The 22,854-nt window shown below is 35.8% G+C and overlaps 1 pseudogene; it reads left to right on the top strand.

Moving 5' to 3' along the window:
• The first annotated feature begins 2,284 nt into the window (after positions 1-2,284).
• LOC104227947 (G-type lectin S-receptor-like serine/threonine-protein kinase SRK) lies at positions 2,285-16,770 on the top strand (annotated as a pseudogene).
• The last annotated feature ends 6,084 nt before the right edge of the window (positions 16,771-22,854 follow it).

The raw sequence follows: 22,854 nt of genomic DNA, 5'->3' as shown, positions 1-22,854 counted from the left end.
GCAGTACATTCTCGAGGGCACTCAAGAAAGAGCGAAAATTTCTCAAAGACACGTAGATCAGGGCATAAATTAAAGGATAAGATTTGTAAGAAATGGTACAGGTCCGTACTAGGTTGTTATACATCTGTACCAATAGAATTCTTTGCCTCAATTAGGAATGTACTATATTGGGGTTTTCTCCTCCTATATAAAGGGGACCCCAATCATTTGTATCACACATTATTCACTGCAATAGAATATTCTTCTATGCTTTTCTTGTTTAACGTGCTCAACAAGTGTTCTTCAGCTTTATTGCTTTTACTTTATTGTTCATGTTTTATTGTTCTTAGCTCACCTCGAGGCCTCCAAGGAAATCGAGCTCGAGGTCCTTATTGCTCTAGCAACACTGGTTTGGTTAATCAATTCTTCTTACTTAAACCTAACATTACGTGTATATTCACTAGTATTAGAATAAATCACATATCTTTAAAACCACAAATCATATTTAATTGTTATCCCCATTTTTCGAGGTAAACACACTCCAAAAACAGAATACTTTGTTGAGTTGCTAACAAAAGAATTGCAATTCAAAAGACATAAAATCTATAAAATAAAATAAAATAACGTGTAGCATGTAAATCCATCCCATTCCTTAAGATCCACTTTTTCAATATTTACGTCCATAAAAAAATTATATAACCCCATTAAAAACTTCCATTGTCTTTTCTCCCCTCTTACTTTGTGTTTTGACTTTTTCCATGAGAATGCATATGAATTATGAAAAGCATATCAAACCAACTGTATTGCCTAAAGCAAAGGAAATCTGATGGACAATTTTCAAGGGCAAGTATCATTTTAACCCGGAATTATTTATATTCGATAAACGAAAAAATATAAATAAAAAGTGTATAAAAAAATTTGCATAATTTATATATATATATATATAAAAAACATATATATTTTTTCAACTATTATTTTGAAAGCGTCTATATAATATCATTTTCTTAATTTTCATTGATAGCTACTTGTAGCACCTTTTTCATTTTCTCGTAATCACGTTCGTCATGATTTCTATAGAAAAAGAATGCTCGTTCTTGTTTTTATATTTGACATTCGTGTGAAACGGTTCAAAACGTAATTAAAGTGGAGCCAAGATTTAAAGGTTATTGATTCATGTCATTGAATCATAATTTGTATTTGCTACTAGGTTCGCAATTAAATATTTTTATATATTTAATAAATTTTTAATACAAATTCAGGATTTAAGTAAAAGCTACTGAATTTATCCGAACCCGTAGTTACTATGCTACCTCCGCCTTGAAAGCAATGATATTCATGTTGGTCGTGCAGATTGCTATCAATCAGAGGTGAAGCTAGTATTTTAAGTTTATGATTTCTTGATTTTTGAAAATACAATTCGTTGGATTCTAATAAATTATTTATATATTAAATAAAATTTTAATACAAATATAAAATTTTAATCAAAACTACTGAAATTTGCCGAATTTATAAGTGGAATTGTAGTTCTGTCCCTACTATTAGTGGAATATATGAATTAATTTGGTAGGAACAAAATACTCCTTTGTGCAATAACTGCTAACCCTACGTATATAGAAAGGCATTGACTAAGTAAACACATGGTTGACTGAGTAATCAATATTTCTATATTGACTATTGAGAGATTTGTTAACCATACTTCAAATATCAAAATGCATATCTAGGGATATAAATCTAGTAATTTGAGTATTTGGTGAAACTTTATTTTTTTAATTTAAAAAAAAAAAGATATTAAAGTTTGGTAACACGTGAATTAGTAAATTAATGAGAATATCGTACCGTCAAACTTCTCTATAACAACATCCCTATATAACAATACTTCACTATAAAAATCAGGCTTTCTCCAGAATCAATTTTCATGTTATGTTCTAATATATATTCTCTATAACAACACTGCGTTGTAACATTCAAAAATATTCGGAACAAACGACGATGTTATTTATAGAGAGGTTTAACCGTATAACCTAAACCAAAGTCGCTATATGCATTGAATTTTATAATTTAAAGAGGTTTTATTAAAATTGGGAAAGACCAATACCATGTAGTTTACGATTTTTTTAAGAATTTGTCTAATACTTTCCATATTATAAAAAAAATTTGGAAAAATGGACCAATATGTGTGAACTGCCTAAATAGTCCTAGCCAATATCCAATTAATATATTTGTCAATGGGACCCAGAACAAGACTAGAAAATATTGCAAATTGACTTTGGTCGCCAACAAATTTCTCATCTTTTCATTTCACCAATTCAAAGCTGCCATGAAACAAAAAACATAAACAGAAAAAAACCATGAATACATTTTTCTTCTTTCTCTTTATTTTTTCCTTTTTTCAAAATATTTACTCTCAAGTTGACACAATAACTACTGCTCAATTTATCAAAGATGGTCAGACTATAGTTTCATCAGATGGAACATTTGAGTTAGGATTTTTTAGTCCAAGAAATACTTCAACAAATCGTTATGTTGGTATTTGGTACAAGAAAATCTCAGCTTTTACTCCAGTTTGGGTTGCTAATAGAGAAATTCCTATTAAGGATAATTCTGGAATCTTGAAAGTTATTAATCCAGGTTTTCTTGTTCTGATTAATGTTACTAATGACACTATTTGGTCAACTAATTTTACAAGAAATGTGCAAAATCCAGTTGCACAGTTACTAGATACAGGGAATTTGGTGGTTAGAGATGCAAATGATCATGACCCTGATAATTTCTTATGGCAAAGTTTTGATTATCCTACTGATACTTTGTTAGCAAGTATGAAGCTTGGAATAAACTTGGTGACTGGCTTGGAAAGGTAGGTTGAATTGTCATATCGTTTCATCTAAAAAATTAAACATTTAGAGAGCATACTTTTATTTACTTAATATAATTATGTATTCAACATGCCCCTAGCACGTCTCAGTATTTTTTTAGGTGGTGAGATGTATGTCAAGCATGGGCGGATCCAGGGGCAGAAGGGGTTCCCTTCGCCAAAATTACACTATATATATACTAAGTCAAGCATGGTGGAGCCAAGGGCGGAAGGGGTTCATTCGAACCGAAAAATTGCACTATATATACTAGGTCAAAATTATTTTTTATACATGTATAGTAGATGCTGAATACTCTACTTTTTCGTATGTTTACTTTTTATATTTTGAACCCCACATTCCTGGCTCACCAATCAAGGTATTGTCCACTTTGCCCCGACCTCTATCTGGGCCACCTTAAGGCTTATTGAGCCTCACGGTTTTGTCCCCTTGGGATCAAACCTCAATAGTTAAATCTTGAACTTGCCCTTATATGACCCCTAATTTTCCCCTCCCATTCTAATGAAAGACTTGACGTAACTGGTAAAGTTGCTCCCATGTGACCAGGAGGTCACGAGTTCGAGTCATGGAAACAGCCTCTGGCAGAAATGCAGGATAAGGCTGTGTACAATAGACCCTTGTGGTCCGGTCCTTCCCCGGACCCTGCGAGCTTAGTGCACCGCGCTACCCTTTATTCTGATGTGAGACTTGCCTAAAGGCAAGTTTCTTGGAGAACTCCCTTTCGCATTAACTACTAGTGGCTCGCGCGCTGTTACATTAGACTTGAACTTAGGACCTCTTCTTGCTACTCTGATACCAAGTTGAATTATGTGATTATTCCATCTAGAATTCTAAATTGTTAGAGAGACCATACTTTTGTTTGCTTAATTTAATTATGTCTTCAACAGGTATCTTAGTTCATGGAAAAGCGATGATGATCCTGCTCCTGGGGATTATACATACCATTGTGACCCTACAGGTTATCCACAGGACCTAATGAGAAAAGGGCCTAATGTAGTTTACAGAGCAGGGCCATGGAATGGTCTTCGATGGAGTGGAGCACCGAACATGGTGAACAACTCGATCACCTCTTTCGGGCTAGTCATGAACAGTAAGGAAATTTACTACAAATATGAACTAGTAAATAAATCTGTCATTTCAACTTTCGAACTAAAGCCTAATGGTAACGCAATGCGTATGATTTGGGTGGAAAAGAAAGAGGGTTGGATTAATTACCATTCAGCTGATGCAGATCATTGCGAAACTTACAAATTATGTGGTGCATATGGAACTTGCACAATCTTTAGCGATCCTGTGTGTCGTTGTTTGGATAAATTCGAGCCAAAGCATCCGGATGATTGGAACAGGACTGATTGGTCCAGTGGCTGTGTCCGAAAAAGTCCACTGAATTGTACAGGAGATGGATTTATTAAGTATTCTGGCATTAAGCTGCCAGATACGCGATATTCCTGGTTTAACGAGACTATGACACTTGACGAATGCAAGTTAGTTTGCTTGAGAAATTGCTCGTGTATGGGATATACGAATCTGGATATCAGCAACGGAGGAAGCGGCTGCTTGCTATGGATCGGGGAGTTGGTTGACATCAGACAACTATCTGAATCTGGACAGGATATCTATATTAGAATGGCTGCTTCTGAGATAATAAGTAAGGAGTTGATGTCATTGAATTGATCGATCAACGTTTGTGTTTAAAGCTATTGTGACGCGAACTAAGTACTAACTATCTGATCTTTTCGGATGGGAACTTTTGCAGGTTCTAGTGATGGATCAAATAGAAAGATAACTGTTATACTTGCAGTCGCTTTGCCTTTATTCGTTGCAATCGTTGTGCTAGTCGTAGGAATATGCCTGATTCTTCGTAGACAGAAAAGGAGAGAGGAAATAGCGCTCATAGAAAAAGGTAAGCGAAACATACTAATTTTATCTTTGGAAAACCAGAAGCAGATAGTATCATAATGGTAATTGATTCTCTAAGTTCTTTAACTTGGTGGTCTAAGCCACGAGCGGAGCTAGAAGCCCAGCTATGAGTTCGACTGAACCCAGTAGCTTTTGTTCAAACAATGTATGTTAAATATGTACAAATATTAAATTTAGAAGCCAGTTATTAGTACTTGAAGACGTCGTTCTAAAATTCAGAACCCATAAAGTTAATATTTTGGCTCCCCGTCGGGTCTAAGCTGTCTACTTGTATGCATATATTGCAGGAAGATTAGGACACACATCCAAGAAAAACGATAGCAATGAAAGACATCATGAAGATTTTGAGCTACCACTGTTTGACTTGTCGACGCTAATAAAGGCTACTGATAACTTTTCGAATCAGAACAAGATCGGACAGGGCGGTTTTGGGAAAGTTTACAAGGTAAAGATTGCCACAAAGCAACTTTTTCTAAGTAATGATGCTCCACTGATTTCTTAAGTCGAGGGTCTATCGGAAACAACCTCTCTACCCTCACAAAGTAGCGGTAAGGTCTGCGTACACTCTACCCTCCCAAACCCCACTTGTGGGATTACACCGGGTTTGCTGTTGTTGTTGTTGATGCTCCACTGATTATACATTGAAATCTTGAAAATCAGTGAAAATAGCATTATGTTTCACTCAATAGAACAAGCCATGAGCCTTATTCTGCTGATGTTGATTGCAGAACAAAATGTTTGTAAAAACATAGGTGACAAATAGAGAAAAGAACATGAAGTCGGACGAATGTCAATTGTTGTTTGGAGTATCTAATAGTAAGTGCACATTTGCAGGGTGTGTTAGAAGGAGGACAGGAAGTAGCTGTCAAGCGTCTCTCAGAAACTTCGAAACAAGGAAACGATGAGTTCAAGAATGAAGTCATCTGCATTGCGAAACTTCAGCATCGAAATCTCGTGAAGCTTTTGGGATGCTGCATTCAAGAAGAAGAGAAGATATTGGTGTATGAATACATGCCTAACAAAAGCCTGGATTTATTTATATTTGGTTAGTTTTGTTCATATAATGCAGCCAATTATTTCAATGCATTAACTAGTTTCAATACAGTAGACCTCTTAAATGAATATAACTTATATAGACACTGCCAGTCTAAGTTGCTTGGAGTCGGGTGCAGGTATCCGATAAAGGTGCTGATCTAGAGATCGGATCTTTTATGATCTAAATTTTAAGATTTGAGGGTACAGATCTAGGTGTGAATACGGGTGCAAGGATTCAGCTATATCTAAAAGTAGAACTATAAAATATGCCTAAATTATGAGATATTTACAAAACTTACATGTAGCTTATAGAGTACAGTAACTCAATCTTTTATCCTCAAGTTGTAGGCAGCCATCGAGAAATCTATAGTAGCTTTTGCCTTGAGAAATCAATATGCCAAATCATATTATCTCAATCAACATAGCATTCAGACTCATGTAACTTCCAGAACCAGGGATATTCGAGCCTGCTGCGTACGATTAGCTTGCCTTGCAGCGGCAAAAGGATTAGACGTCCCCCCATGCTATGGTTCCCTACGGTCCAAACCAGGTACCACTTTATGTTAGGGAGCTGGACGATAATAGCTCTTCCGCATCCCAAAGCATGCTGCCCTCGTGGTCAAAGTACCCAACGTTGATTGACCAGATCCACTACATATCCCACACCCATACTAGTGTCAGTGTTGTATCGACACAAGTGCAGCACCACAAAAGAAGAGTCCGCGCAACTTAGTTGATAGTGTAAACATATGCTAATGTTCTCCAAACCAAATTGAGAAAGAAGAATCTAGAAATTCTGTTATTCAAGATTTGATTTAGTTAGTTTGGAACTTCTAAATTGATGTTACACTAGTCATTTTTCTTACCTATAGTAGCAAATTATAAGAAGCAAGTTGATACCTTTTGGCAGATCAAAGTAGGAGCACATTACTTGATTGGCCTAAGCGCTTCAACATTATCAACGGGATTGCTCGAGGACTTATGTATCTTCATCAAGATTCTAGGCTTAGAATCATACACAGAGACCTGAAAGCTAGCAATGTTTTGCTTGACATTGAAATGAATCCAAAGATATCAGATTTTGGGATGGCCAGAAGTTTTGGAGGGAATGAGACAGGAGCTAATACACGTCGAGTGGTTGGAACGTAGTAAGAAATTAGATTTCTGGTTATACATATTGTTTTTGGACACCTTTTATTTGTTCTTCACATTATGTAACTCTGTGAACGATTTTATGCAGTGGTTACATGTCTCCAGAGTATGCAGTCGATGGGATTTTCTCAGTAAAATCAGATGTGTTTAGCTTTGGCGTATTAATATTAGAAATTGTGAGTGGAAAGAAGAACAGAAGATTTATTCATCCTGACCACAATCTCAACCTCCTCGGACATGTAAGTACTACGTCCCGTCTCCCCCTCTTATAAAACATCATAAGTTTCATAGTCGGAAACAACTTCTCCTTCTTCATAAGGTAGATGCATACACATTATCCTCAGATTTCACTTGTGGGATTTCACTGGGTTTGTTATTATTGTTGGACGAGAACTTGATAGCAAAAAGGATATAAAATGGCCGCTCAGCCAAAAATATTTACATCCGCTAATCAATATACATAAGTTATACACTAATGATACATATGTTACATCCGGTGGCTATTTTTTTTTTTTTTGGATGGGCGGCTACACAGTGTAAACATTCCCATAAAATTTTCAGACATGGATGCTTCATAGAGAAGGAAGATCATCGGAACTAGTAGATTTCAACGCGGTTGAATCATGTTATACATCCGAAGTGCAACGATCGATACATGTCGGGTTGTTATGTGTTCAACAAAGTCCAGAGGACAGGCCAAGCATGTCTTCTGTGGTACTGATGCTGACAAATGAAAGCATTTTGCAGCAACCTAAGCCTCCTGGTTTTTTCATGGAAAGGAACATAGCTGATTCTGCATATTCTTGGAGTAGTCATACACCTGGTTCTGTCAATGATGTTACCATCACTTCATTGGATGCTCGATAAAGGACAACCTGGTGCACTAAGCTTCCGCTATGTGCGGGAACCGGGGAAGGACCGGATCACAAAGGTCTATTATACGCAGCTTTACCCTGCATTTCTATAAGAGGCTGCTTCCATGGCTTGAACCCATGACCTCCTAGTCACATGACAACAACTTTATCAGTTATGCCAAGGTTGTCGTTCCAAATATATATACGATATAGACAGTAGTGTACACACAATTTTGTGCAAGCAGTATCGGTTTGTTGTCACAATTCAGCTTTTACTTCCTTCTGAATCAAGATTTACTTTGTATGATAGTGTATATGCATATTTTTTTAAGAAAATATTGTTTATACACATTATATAAAGAATTTATTTTTTTACGAAGCGGGTCTTATGATACCTCTTATTAAAGGATGTCACTGCCCCTGGATATAGAGATACCATTTTTCTTACTATTAATTTTTTAGCCTTGTATATTGAATAGCCTCTTTTTCCTTCTTTAATGTAATGGTGTTAATAAGCCAGAAGAAAATGTGGACGTAAATTCTTTGGCAGTTCCTATAATATTTGTGTTTTATTCCTTGGAATTTCAATATGAGTTTAAATTCTATGCACCGGCCATATAAAAATATTTACACAACCAGATGACTTATTAAATAATTTAAAATCTCATAATAAGCATTAGTTAGTAATCTGATATAGATGAGAAGTAATTTATTATAACATGTTAAAATTATCCGCTAGATATTATAAAGTATTTTCTCATTTTTAATTTATATGTTTTACTTTCTCTTTAAATTCTTTTTTTTTTTCGTTGCAAGAATCTTGTAGTTGTCATGCTGACGATAGCTTTGACGTATCATATTAGAGAGGGAGACGAGGAGATTATCCATGTTTTTGTATTGGTATTTCTTTAATTCAATGATTTTTTTTGTTTTTCTTTTGACAATATTTTTTTTATTTCCACATTGTTGAAAATATTAATAGATGTCGCTTTTGTTTAATCAAGACTTTCGATCTTGTCCCAAAAATTGAGATACCAAACCCAAATAGACCTCCAACCTTTTGACTGAGCACCATTTTCTTTTTCTTTTTATTTTAATTATTTTTATATTTTACTTTTAGGCTAAAGTCATTTTCTATTTGTTACAGCGACTTCTCTATAAGAAGTCATCTCATTTGCACGAATGTTTTAACCATTTACTATTCAGAATTAATTAATTAGTCCGACTAATCAATACTGTCAATAATTAAGCCTCATGCTGGGCGTACGCCTCTTGAGACTTTCGCCCCACACCATCGTCTCAGAGCATTTTTGGTGCGCCTCGCCCCAGGGCTTGCCCCAAAAACGCCTTTTAAAACACTAGTTATAATATTTCTTAGGCCCATTTTCCTGAAAAAAATAAAACAATTTTTACATTCTTATATACTATATGAAACTATGTTACCCTCCCTACTCAAATTTTACTATAATTACATTTTATATACCAAATTACCATTTATGTACATTTTAAGGGAATTAATAATAATAATTATCTTCCACTCCCCCACGTTTCTCTCTCCACATCCCCTCCCCCTCCCCCGCATATCTTGCACCCACCCACGATTCCACCATTGACAACCATTAAAAAACTTTGAAGCTTTGAATTCGAACTTGGGTTTTCAAAAAACATTATTTGTTTGATTTGGATGTTGTTGCAAAGAATTGAGAATTCTCTCTACGTCTCTCTCTATCTCTAAATCCCTAATTTCAGTAATGTAAAGCAAAGGAAAAGAGAGCATCAATTCCACCGTTGACAACCATTAAAAAGTTTTAAAGCTTTGAATTCGAATTTGGGTTTTCAAAAATCATTATTTGTTTGAATTAGATGTTGTTGCAAATAATTGAGAATATGATTTGGAGTTTATATCTCAATTTTGCGGGATTTTGGTGAAGATTAGACTTGGTTTTGGCTGAATTTCAGATTGAAACTCGAAGAAGAAAAAGACAACATGATATACATTATATTTACGAAATTGTAGTAAAATTGTAGAAAAATTGTATTCTGTTGTTTATATATTTTTCTTTTATTTATTTAACTATTGTATGAAAGTTGAACAACATTGTATTAAAATTATATTTAAGTTGCATGATATTGTAGTTATATATAACTGAGTAGAAATAATGTATGAAAATTGTAGATAAATTGTATAATATATAATTAGTTGTATGAAATTTATTTTTACTATGTATAAATCAGATACAAAATATACAAAATACATATTGTATGAAAGTTAATTCCCCCATATTTACTGTGATTTCCCAATTTGTATTATCTCTGATTTGTTGCTTTGTTTTTCTGTTTTCTACCAATTCACTTATTTTCTCCTCCTCATTTTGAGTAACTGTTGTATGTGAAATTTCTCCTCCCATTAAAAGCATTTCAATTTTTACAATTCACAATAGGTCTGAGAACTGTGCTAGTTTGGTCATTGGTGATTGGAGGACCGCAACTTGAACCGCACTTTAAATCAATAAAACTCATACTGGGAAATTAGTCATCGTCCTCTTCGTGATCCATAAGGTGAAATATCAGCAAAAACGGTGAAATAGTGTAATTGTGAGATAGTAATTAATAGGTAGCAAAATTTGTATTTACAGTGACTTGGTTGATGCACCTTAATTAGAGTATCAGGACATAATTGCAACAGTCAAAGTGCAAATTGAATAAAATTATTCGGTAAATTCCTCGATTGAAGGCACAAATAATGGATTGGGAGCCTTTAAAGGTGGATTGTATATATTTTGTAAATAAAACTTGTTTATGTCGGGTATTTACTAAACATGAATATTAAGGGTAATAAAGTTTCAAATAGTGCATAAGAATGAAAAAATCCCAAAAATAAATAAATGTTGGTAGATTAATAAATGTTGATAACTAGTAATGTTGCTGTCACGTGACCCGAAGGTTACGGATTCGAGCCGTGGAAACAACCTCTTGCAGAAATGCAGGATAAGGCTGCATATAATATACCCTTGTAGTCCGACCCTTTCCCGGACCCCACACGTAGCGGGAGCTTAGTGCACCATGTACTTTTTTTTTTGGATAGATTAATTAAAAGGGAGATAAAGATAAAAAGAAGGTATTCTCCATCAAAAGTCAATGTATATAGAGGGAGGAAAAAACTAGGAATATGAAGAAAAATATTAGGAAGAATAAAGGGAGATGGTTTTGAACTGTAGGGATTGAGTAGTCAAAGGTGTACAACTTTGAAAATTTGATCTTTTTTCACATCCTAATAAAAGGTCTTTAGAATTGAGGTAATTTAAATTAAAAATGATTAATTTTATATTATTTTCTAATGTTTAGTTGGGTATAAGAATGTTTGAGGTAATTGTAGAAGGTGAATGATAGACTCAGATGTGATTTTTCTTAGTATTAAAAGTTGACAAGAATATTAACTGTTGGTTAAAGCAAGTGATATTGGGTAAGATTTGAAATATGTGCAAGGAAAAAGTCGTTGTTCTTTTTAATGGAAGTTGTTTTCTTAGCTAGAGAAAACTTCTCAACATACTAAAAATGATTTCATTAAGATTTTTTTTCTCTTATTAATATTAATTACTCTACTCATTTCATTTTATTTAGCATTTTTTGACGAGACATGATGTTTAAGAAAGAAAAGATATATATATTGTGTGACTATGTAGAGTGTCATTGAGGGTAAAATACAGATATAAAATTATTCTGTTAAAAAAGATTAAAATAGAATTAATGTCACATAAAATGGAGCCGATGCAGTATCAAATATTTCCTCTATCCCAAAATACTTGTCATGTTTCGCTTTTTGAGAGTTAATTTGAATAATCTTTGAAGTTAAAGTGGATTCGATTAATTTAATATTTTAAAATTAAAATTAAAATATTTGAAAACTATATAAAAGGTAATATAATTTATAATTCTTCTCATATGAATATACCAGACCCCACTTGTGGGACTATACTGGGTCACTGTCTCATATCAATATAGTAAAAAAAATACATGTTAAAATATTGGTCAAAACTCATATAGTTTGAATCTTGAGAAGCGAAAAGTGACAAGTATTTTGGAACGGAGGAAGCACATAACTAAAACCTTAGTACATGGCTTCCCAGCCACCTTTACCAGAGGCGAACCTATGTTATACTGAAAGGGTCACTGGTACCCGTAAAGTTTGGCGAAACTTTTATATATATACGTATACGTATTTAGAAAATAGTGATATATTAGTAGTGGACATCGTATATACAAAGTAGATTTTGGTTGAATTCAAAAGTTCACCTCGACTTTCAATTCCTGTCCGCCTATGGCCTTTACTCTTTTCAACTAGGTCGAAACCTGAAGTGGTTACAAATTCACAATGCTAAATAAAATAAAGTCAGAAGAAGACTTGACATTTGAACATTACAAGTAAGATCATTCAATTAATCAAGAAAAATAAGAAAAACAATTTTTTGAAATATCATTTTCCTAGTATGAACATGTGGGCTTCCAGGAAATGAACTTTTCAACTTAACACTAAAACTATACTTTTTTTTTTCTATCAATTATTATACTAAGGTTCTTGAAAATCAAAAGCCACACCTGAAAAAAGGCTCAAAATTGAATCCATGAATTTTCTATCTTGTTTATTCATCTGTTTCAATTTTCTTTCCATTGCACTAATCTCCACAGCATTAGACACCATAACTATTGATCAACAACTTAAAGATGGTGACACAATTATTTCACCTGGTGGGGTTTATGAACTTGGATTTTTCAGGCCTGGAAATTCGACGAATTGCTACGTCGGTATATGGTACAAGAAGATATCAGCTGGAACTGTTGTTTGGGTTGCCAACAGAAATAGTCCATTAAATGATACAACAGGAGTGTTGATGCTCAATCCTGAAGGAATCCTAGTACTTATCAATAGTACTAACACGACAGTTTGGTCGTCGAATTCATCAAAAATATTGAAGAATCCAATAGCAAGATTATTAGATTCAGGGAATTTTATAGTCAGGGATGAAAATAATAGTGATCCTGAAAATTTTGTCTGGCAAAGTTTTGATTATCCAGGGGATACTTTGTTACCTGGAATGAAGCTCGGGCGAAATTTTGTAACAGGCCTGGATTGGTGCATTTCGTCGTGGAAAAGTATGGATGATCCTGCTACTGGTGAATATGTTGACAGGTTTGATATTCAGGGATATCCACAGTTATTTGTATGGAAAGGTTCTTCTATTTCATTTAGTTCAGGTCCCTGGAATGGTCTTGCATTTAGTGGAAGTCCTAAATTACAACCAAATACATATTTTTCGTTCGGGTTTGTCCTGAATCAGGAGGAAGTTTATTACAAATATGATCTTAAAAATGGATCAATGCCTACTAGGCTTGTATTGACTCCTGGTGGTTTGATAAATCACTATACTTGGATCGATCGTACAGAAAGTTGGTTTCTTTACTTGACAGCACAGTTTGATAACTGTGATCGTTTCGCGTTATGTGGTCCTTATGCAAGATGTGTGATTAATAACTCGCCCCCGTGTGAATGTTTGAGAGGTTTCGAGCCAAAGTATCCGCAACAATGGGATGTAGCAGATTGGTCAAGTGGATGTGTAAGGAGAAGTCCTTTGGCTTGTCAACAAGATGGATTTAGGACATTTACGGGTATTAAAGTGCCTGATACGCGGAAATCATGGTATAATGGAAGCATTGGACTCGAGGAATGCAAGACGTTGTGCTTGGCTTATTGCAACTGTACAGCCTATTCGAATCTTGATGTTCGAAATGGTGGAAGTGGATGCTTACTATGGTTTGGTGATCTCATCGATATGAGAGAGCTTAGCGCGAATCAACAAGATCTGTTTGTGAGAGTCGCTGCTTCAGAAGTAGGTAATAACTACTTACTCTACTACTCTATTTGTTCCAGTTTATATGAACCTTTCGCTCTTTAAAAGTCAATTTGACTCAATATTTTAAAGTTACAATTCAGATATTCAAAAACTATACGAAAAGTACTATAAGTTGCAATGCTTCTCATGTCAATACGTTGAAAAATGCATTTCAAAATGTTGGTCAAAGCTTACATAGTTTGAACCTCGAAAAGCAAAAAAGTTTACATAAACTGAAACGGAGAAGGCACTTACTATTTTCGATTCTAACTAGAAACTGAGGGCTGATATCTTATTTATGGTCTAACTATCAACAGATCAAGACAAGAAACGAAAGAGAAAGCGGTCAAGGCTGATTGCAATCATATCAGCAGCAGTCGCGACTTGTGTCCTCGGCCTTCTAGCTTGGTATGCATTCCACAGAAGAAAAAAGAGAACAGGTAAATTAACTATCGTTCACCTTTATCAAAACATCGTACTGCTAACGTTCTGTTTCGTAGATATTACCAATTGATTATTCTACAGGTAGAGAAGTTGGAACGGACGATATGGAGTTACCATTGTTTGATTTAGTTACTGTTGCAACTGCGACTAAGAACTTTTCTTCTGCTAATGTGGTCGGAGAAGGTGGTTTTGGACCTGTTTATAAGGTACAATTACGAATTCCATTTTCAAAATTTAGCTAGAAATGACATCTTTGACTCGTTGATTCGACAAAATTGCAGGGTAAACTACCAAATGGACCAGAAATAGCAGTGAAAAGGCTTTCGGAATACTCAGGACAAGGTCTTCAAGAGTTAAAAAATGAAGTGATTCTAATATCCAAACTACAACATAGAAATCTTGTCAAGCTTTTGGGTTGTTGTCTTGAAGGAGAAGAAAGGATGCTAATCTATGAATTTATGCCTAACAATAGCTTGGACTATTTTATTTTTGGTATGTTTCTCTTGACTGTCGAGGGTCTGCTGGAAACATCCTCTCTACCTTATAGGGTCTGCGTACGCACTACTCTTCCCAGACCGACAGACTTTACTTATGGGATTACACTGGTTTTTTTGTTGATGTTGTTGTTGTTGTTTGTATGTTTCTCTTGACTAGCTACCTATATAACATGTTGCTTGTATCCTCCAAAAATTACTACTGCACCCGTGTCAGATCCTCAAAAGTTGTACATACTGTTTTTGGAGGAATCAATATGGGCGCATGACATTTTTGGAGGATTTGATCCCACTTATGGGATTACATTAGGTTTGTTGTCGTCATTGTTGTTGTTGTTGTTGTTGTTGTTGTTGTTTGTATGTTTCTCTTGACTAGTTACCTATATTCCGTGTTGCTCGTGTCCTCCAAATATTGCTGCTGCACCCGTGTCAGGTCCTCAAAAGATGTACGTACTGTTTTTGGAGGATTCAACACGGGCGCCACGACATTTTTGGAGGAGCTTAGTAGTAAATATTTATTTCTGAAGTGCTAGGAATGAATTAGGATTCACTGACATTTTACTTAATGAACTACATATTGCAGATTCACGCAGAAAAGGATCACTCGATTGGAGAAATCGCTTTAAAATTGCTATGGGAATATCTCGAGGCCTTCTCTATCTTCATCAGGACTCAAGATTAAGAGTTATTCACAGAGACCTAAAAACCAGCAACATTTTATTGGATACTGACTTGAATCCAAGAATTTCTGACTTCGGCCTAGCTAAAATATTTGTTGGAGATCAAATGGAAGGAAAAACGAAGCGAGTAATAGGAACATAGTAAGTTTCAATATTTTAGCTATATGATTGAGTTTTTGAGATTATCAACAGTTCATCAACTTAAATTTGATGCGTCGTGCAGCGGATATATGGCCCCAGAGTATGCAGTTGATGGGAAATTTTCAGTGAAATCTGATGTCTTCAGTCTTGGTGTGCTTTTACTTGAAATTGTTAGTGGCAGAAAGAACAGGAAATTTCATCATTTGATTCATCATCATAATCTTTTGGGACATGTAAGTACATATATCACCAAAACTTTGATCCTTTACCCTTTTTTTTTTTACTGAAAACTCCGACTTTGTGAGCTTGGTCAAATTGTCAGTCCCAAGCCAGATAAAGGAAGAGGGTTGCAGTAGGCGAGCAACCAGCGTAAGTCTGATATAGTTCGTTTTGGGTCAAGCCCATACGGTTTTTCCCAAAAGACCTCATACCCCCTGGCGGAGACAAAATTTCCACGTAGGCGGTTAAAAAAAAAAGAAGTTGTGACCAATGAGAATTAAACTGGCGACCTCACAAAGGTATTGACCCCTTCGACTACTAAGTCATGCTTTTGGACTGTGTCAAGGGGCACAAAACAGATTTTGCCTTATATGTATAGTGTAATTTTCTGGCGAAGGGACTGGGGCGAACCTCCTGACGTCCTCTAAATCCGCCCACGCTTATACCATTATGAGATCCCTAAACCTTATATGTAGTCTCCCAATCTTTTCAGCAACCAATCTGGAGTTTTGTTCACACAATCAACATATAAGCTTAAATGAAGAAACATGGTTATTCAGGATTCAATACATAGCCGACCATAACGCGTTTGGGACTGAGGCGTCGAATAGTTCTATAGTTGTTGTTGTAGCCTTTTTTTCTTCTTCTAATACTGATGTATAAATTATGTTGTGGTAATATTTCAGGCATGGTTACTATGGAATGAAGGCAAGGCCTTAGAACTACTGGATGAATGTTTAAAAGAATCCTATATTGAATCTCAAGTGATAAGATGCATTCAAGTAAGTTTACTATGTGTACAAAAATTCCCAGAAGATAGGCCAACAATGGAATCAGTAGTTTTCTGGTTAAGCAATGAAGGTGTGAAATTGCCTCAACCAAAGCAGCCTGGTTTCTTTATTGAAAGATATTCAACTGAATCAACTGAATCAACTGATGAAAGATGTATCACTGAAAATACAGTGTCACTAACAATTCTTGAGGCAAGATAGACTAGATTTCTCAATGTAATAATACTACTAACCAAATGGTATCATAAAATCCCAGTTCAAAAAATATGAATTGGCAGAGACGGAGCCAAGATTTGAAGTTTATGGGTTCAGAATTTTAATCTTTTTAAATTACTGAGTTCGAAATTGATAATTTATGCATATTCAATAGGTTTTAAAAATAAATATAGGGTTCGGATCAAAATTATTCAGTACGACCAAAGCCCCTATGAATTGGAATATTTAGAATTATGTCTCTTTGTTTTTTTATCATTGTTTAGTCATTACTGGACATAAGGAGGAGATCCTCCAGTCCCCTTCTCTACTTGTGCTCATAAGTCCTGCTAAAGTATCTTTAAATATTGTTACGGAGCCAGAATTTTCATTAAGAAAGTTATAATATAAAGAAGTAAACAGTTGTTGAAATCAACCGCTGATACTTGCATTAGGGTAGGCTGTCTATGTTATACCCCCTTAGGATGCAACTTCTTCTCGAATCCTGTGTGAACGTGGGTGCAACTCCTTCTCGAATCCTGTGTGAACGTGGGTGCACTGGACTGCCTATAGTACAGGTCTCTCCAAAAAAAAAAAAGGGTTGTTTCTTGAAATTAGAATTATTTCAATAACTAAACAAGAAAATAAATAATTTTTACTTCAATAAACTTCTCTAGGCTAAACGCCATTATGAAGTCTTAGCATTCTATTAACTCTGCCTAATGTTCAACTATTTCCTAAACTGCAATTTACAAAGTAGATGCATTCTTCTTTTCTCTTTTTCCACCTAGTATTCAGTTTTCGCATTGGTGCATCGACTTACTCGGATTTTCGCGTGTAAGGCACATTAAAAGGGAAGTACTCTCTATCAAAAAAATTTCAATTCCTAAATTTCGAACGCGAGAAGTATGATTAAGGGTGGAGAGATTCTATTCATTCCATCACAACCCTTTGTCGCAAAAGATGCATTTTGCATCATTGGTATAATATATAAGATCACCGTCCTGGTATAACTTTCTTTTTTCCTGTAAATAATCATAGTGGTATTAACGATCAGATTACCTCATCATTCAAAAGTAAAATAATAACACTCTCATAGATATTGCAAATTATATACCTACGTTTTGGAGTATTGGTGTACATGTTTCGCATTTAATCTGTTTCACCTAAATTACAAGTCAAAATGGCACACTAAATACTCTCTCGTTCAAGTTTATGTGACATTATTTTTTTAGTCTATACAACAAAAGCAACACATTTATATACTTGAATATAATTTAACTTTAAATTCTCATTTTATACATAAAAAGAAACTTTTATAGTCACAAGAATATTATAGCATGTTCAAACTAAAAGTTTCAAAAGTCTTATAGTTACACAAATGTTATTACTCCTTTAAGGCAACAAATTTCAAAAAATTTTAATTTTTTAAACTCCATGTCGATTCACGCTACAAAGACCAAGGAAAACTTGTTAGATGAATCTTTATCACAATCACAAAAATATACAAATATCTATGTAGAAGAAATTAGAAAAATGCATAAGTATACCCCTGAATTATAACCGAATTTTTAATTATACATGTTATCTTTACAGGGTCCTATTATCTTTCCAACTTGTTTGAAAGGGAACTATTACCTCCCGAAGTAATGAGGTAGCAAAGAGAGCGTGTTTCACTTTCTCAAAGAGTGAGAAGCCTCTAATTTTCTTTTTCTTTTTCTTTTTCTTCTCTTCTTTTCTTTTTTCTTTTTCTCTTCTCATTTTTTTTGTTTTCTCTTCTACTCCGCCACTTTGTCATAGCCACAACCTTTCTCCAATACTGCCACCACTATTATTACCACCACCACCTCCCTCTTCTCACTCTGGTGATTATTGCTTTCTCCCTTCCCTATTTCACTTCTTATCTAAAATAGAAAAAATCTATCATAATTGTCACGATCCGGAAATCCCACCTTCGGGATCGTGATGGATCCTCACATTTCACTTAATAGGCAAGTCATCGTTAGAGTAATTCTTTATCAAATTTAAACACTTTGAACAATTTAACCAATTAAACAATAATGAAATCCAAAATAAAGTACGAAATAACATAATAATCCAATATCTAGTACAACCCGAATCTGGAGTCACAAGTACACGAGCTTCTAGAGGTTCTACAAGTAAGGTCATAAATAAGTACAACTGTCTCGAATGAAATAAACAGTAAACAGGGAAAGAGGAAAGCGGACTTCAAGGTCTGCGGACGCCATCAGATCTACCTCGATTCTCAAAATACGCTAATCTAAGCTGATGCGCCTCATGGATAGCTAGGACCAGTATCGAAATCTGCACATGGAGTGCATAGTATAGTATGAGTACAATCGACCCAATGTACTCCCTAAGTGTCGAGCCTAACCTCGACGAGGTAGTGACGAGGCTATGACAGGACACCCACGTAATTAAACCTGTACATACAGAAATATACATATAACATAACAACAAATGAAGGCTAAACATGTAGTATTGGGAAGGGACATGCGAAAAGGGTACAAGATATGGTAACTACAACAAGGAATGACTACATGAAACAATCAATAAACCTTCAGCAAATGAAACGGATATACATATCGAAAAAAAACTGTACGACATCACCCTTCGTTCTTTTACTCTCAACCTCACCATGAAACAGTAATAATGGAATGACATCACCGTTCGTGCTTTTATTCTCAATCTCTCCATAAAATGATAAATACGGTACGACATCACCCTTCGTGCTTTTACTCTCAATTTCATCATGAAACAATAGATATTGCACGAAATCACCCTTCATGTTTTAACTCTCTTCCTCATCATGTATTAATCAATAATTGCAACAACACTCGGTACGACGTCACCCTTCGTGATTTAACACTTTACCTTACCATGTAACAATGAACATATAACAATAGGGAGATAGAATAAGTAAGAACAAGCCTTACGTCAATAATGGTTTCACAATACCAACCTCAACTTCAGATACAATACTCAATTATCACAAATAACTCATAAATGCGGAATGAACGATCAATTTAATAATAAACTAGTCTAAGCATGGATATCATGATCAAAGAAGAAAGTAAATTACAAGTAACAAGTCCCACCCGCATGCTTTAACCCAACAACAATACATAAGTACTCGTCACCTCACATATACGTTGTACCCAACACTTAAAAATGTAGCAAATAGGAAAACAAGTCCTAATCCCTGAAGTCAAGGTTAACCACGACACTTACCTCGCTTCAAAAATTGACTCAAAGCTCAACCACAGCTTTGTCTTTCGAACAAGCCTCTGAACCAACTAAATCTAACAAATTATCAACCGAACGATTCATAATAAGCCTTAGGAACTACCCAAGAATGAAAAAGGTTCAATTTAGGTCATTATTGGGCTCCCTTGGCCCAAACTCGAAATTCAGACCAAAACCCGATTACTCGTTCACCCCCGAACCCGGTTATGTAATTTGTTTTGAAATCCGACCTCAATTTGAGGTCGAAATTTTAATTTTATAAAAAACCCTAATTCTACCCAAATCCCCAATTTCTACCATGAAAATCCTAGATTTTAAGTTGAAAATGTATTGGGTAATTGAAAGAAAGTAGGTTAGAATTAGTTACCAATGAATTGGGGAAGAAGAGCTCTTGGAAAAATTGCTTCTAGGGTTTCTAGGTTTGAAAGTTTGAAAGAATGAGAGAAATCCCGTCTAACTCAGCTTTTACCTAGTTACAGATGTCGCAATTGCGATATCTTGTTTGCAATTGCGAACATCGCAATTTCAAGAAAGAGGTCGCATTTGCAAACTCCTCTAAGAATCCTAGTGATCGCAAATGCGAACACTGATGCCCTCACAAATGCGGACCTTTCTTCGCAATTACGAAGATTATAAAAAATGTGTTGAGTCACAAATGCGACTCTACCTTCACAAAAGTGGAAGTGGCAAGTTCGCAATTGCGAACTTTACCTCGCAAATGCGAGGACCCACCAGCCATGCCCAGGATCGAAAAAGTAAAGGTTCTTTGCAAATGCGAGCCAGATCTTGCAAATGTGAGATCTGCAACAGACACCAGAAACACAATGCATTAGCTATGAATTCTAAGTCTATATTCACTCCGTAGTCTATCCAAAACTCACCCGAGCCCCCGGAGCTCCAAACCAAACATGCACACAAGTCCAAAAAGACCATACGAACTTGCTCGCGCGATCAAATTGCCAAAATAATACATAGAACAATTAATCAGACACCAAATTAAATGAAACTTTCAATGATACTCATGAACTTCTATTTCAACAACTGGACGTCCAAATCACGTCAAACTAACTCCGTTTTCACTAAATTTTGCAGACAAGTCATAAATATAGAAATGAGCATATACCAAGCTCTAGAACAAAAATTAAGACCCGATAGAATTAAAGTCAAACTTTGGTTAAATCTTTATATTCATTAAAACTTTAGACTTCAAATTTTTGAGAAAATGCGGTAACTCGAACTAGGGACCACCGAATTCGATTCCGGGCACGCCCACGTCTCAAATCACAATACGGACCCACCAAGACCGTTAGAACACGGATCCGGGTCCGTTTGCTCAAAATGTTGACCGAAGTCAACTCAAATGAGTTTTTAAGGTATAATTTCACATTTTATCAATTTTTAACATAAAAGCCTCCCGTAAAAAAAGATACAGACTACGCACGCAAATCAAGAAAGGCTTAAATGAGATATTTGAGGTTTCAAAATACAAAATTAGGGTTTAAAACTCTAATCATATTCTCCACCTCTAAAATAATCATTCATCCTCGAACGGACATAGAAAAGTTCTGGACCGGTGAAAAGGTTGGGATATCTACTCCGCATGTCTGACTCAGACTCCCAAGTGGATGCCTCGATCGACTAACCTCTCCATTGCACTCGAACTGAAGGATAACTCTTAGACCTCAATTGTCGGACTTGCCGAGCTAGATAGCCAGCGGCTCCTCCTCATAAGTCAAATCCTTGTTTAACTGGACTAAATTAAAATTTAACACATTGGATGGATCTCCGTGATACTTCCGGAGCTTGGACACATGAAACACTAGATGAACTGACTAGATGGCAATGCAAGCTTGTAGGCCACCTCACCCACTATGTGAAGAATCTCAAAGGGTCATATATACCTAGGGCTCAACTTACCTTTCTTTCCGAACCTCATCATACCCTTCATGGGTGAAATCCGAAGCAATACCCTCTCTCCGACCATGAATACAACATCATGAACTCTACGGTCAACATAACTCTTCTTCCTAGATTGAGTTGTGCGAAGTCGATCCTGAATAGTCTTGACCTTATCCAAGGCATTGGTACCAAATCTTTACCCAACAACAGAGCCTCTCCCTGCTCGAACCATCCAACTGGCGAACGGCACCGCCTCCCGTACAATGCTTCATATGGAGCCATCTGAATGCTCGACTGGTAGCTATTGTTGTAGGCAAACTCCGCAAGTGGCAAGAACTGATCCCAAGAACCCTTGAAATTTATAACACAAGTGCGAAGCATATCCTCCTATATCTTAATAGTGCGCTCGAACTGTCCGCCCATCTGAGGATGAAATATTATGCTTAACTCAATATGCATGCCCAACTCACGCTATATTGCCCTCCAAAAATGCGAGGTGAAATGAATACCTCGATCAGAAATGATAGACACAGGCACACCGTGAAGACGGGAAATCTCGCGGATGTAGATCTCAGACAACTGCTCCGAAGAATAGGTAACTGACACAGGAATGAAATGCGCTGACTTGGTCAGCCTGTCCACAATAACTCATACCGCATCGAACTTCCTCTGAGTCCGTGGGAGTTCAACAACAAAATCTATGGTGATAGGCTCACTTCCACTCAGGAATCTCTAACTTCTGAAGCAAACCACCATGCCTCTAGTGCTCGTAAATTTACTTGCTGACAATTTAGACACCGAGCTACATATGCAACTATATCCTTCTTCATCCTCCTCCACCAATAATGCTGCCGCAAGTGCTGATACAACTTGGAAGTACCCTGATGAATAGAATACCGGGAACTGTGGGCCTCCTCAAGAGTCACTCACAAAGCCCATCTACATTGGGCATACAAATACGACCTTGCATCCTCAAAACTCTATCATCTCCAACAGTAACCTACTTGGCACCATCGTTCCGCACCGAGG

Source organism: Nicotiana sylvestris, chromosome 8 (genome assembly GCF_000393655.2).
Source record: "Nicotiana sylvestris chromosome 8, ASM39365v2, whole genome shotgun sequence".
NCBI classification, from domain to species: domain Eukaryota; kingdom Viridiplantae; phylum Streptophyta; class Magnoliopsida; order Solanales; family Solanaceae; genus Nicotiana; species Nicotiana sylvestris.
Note: the sequence above shows the minus strand (reverse complement) of the source record. Positions and strands in the feature narration are given on the sequence as shown.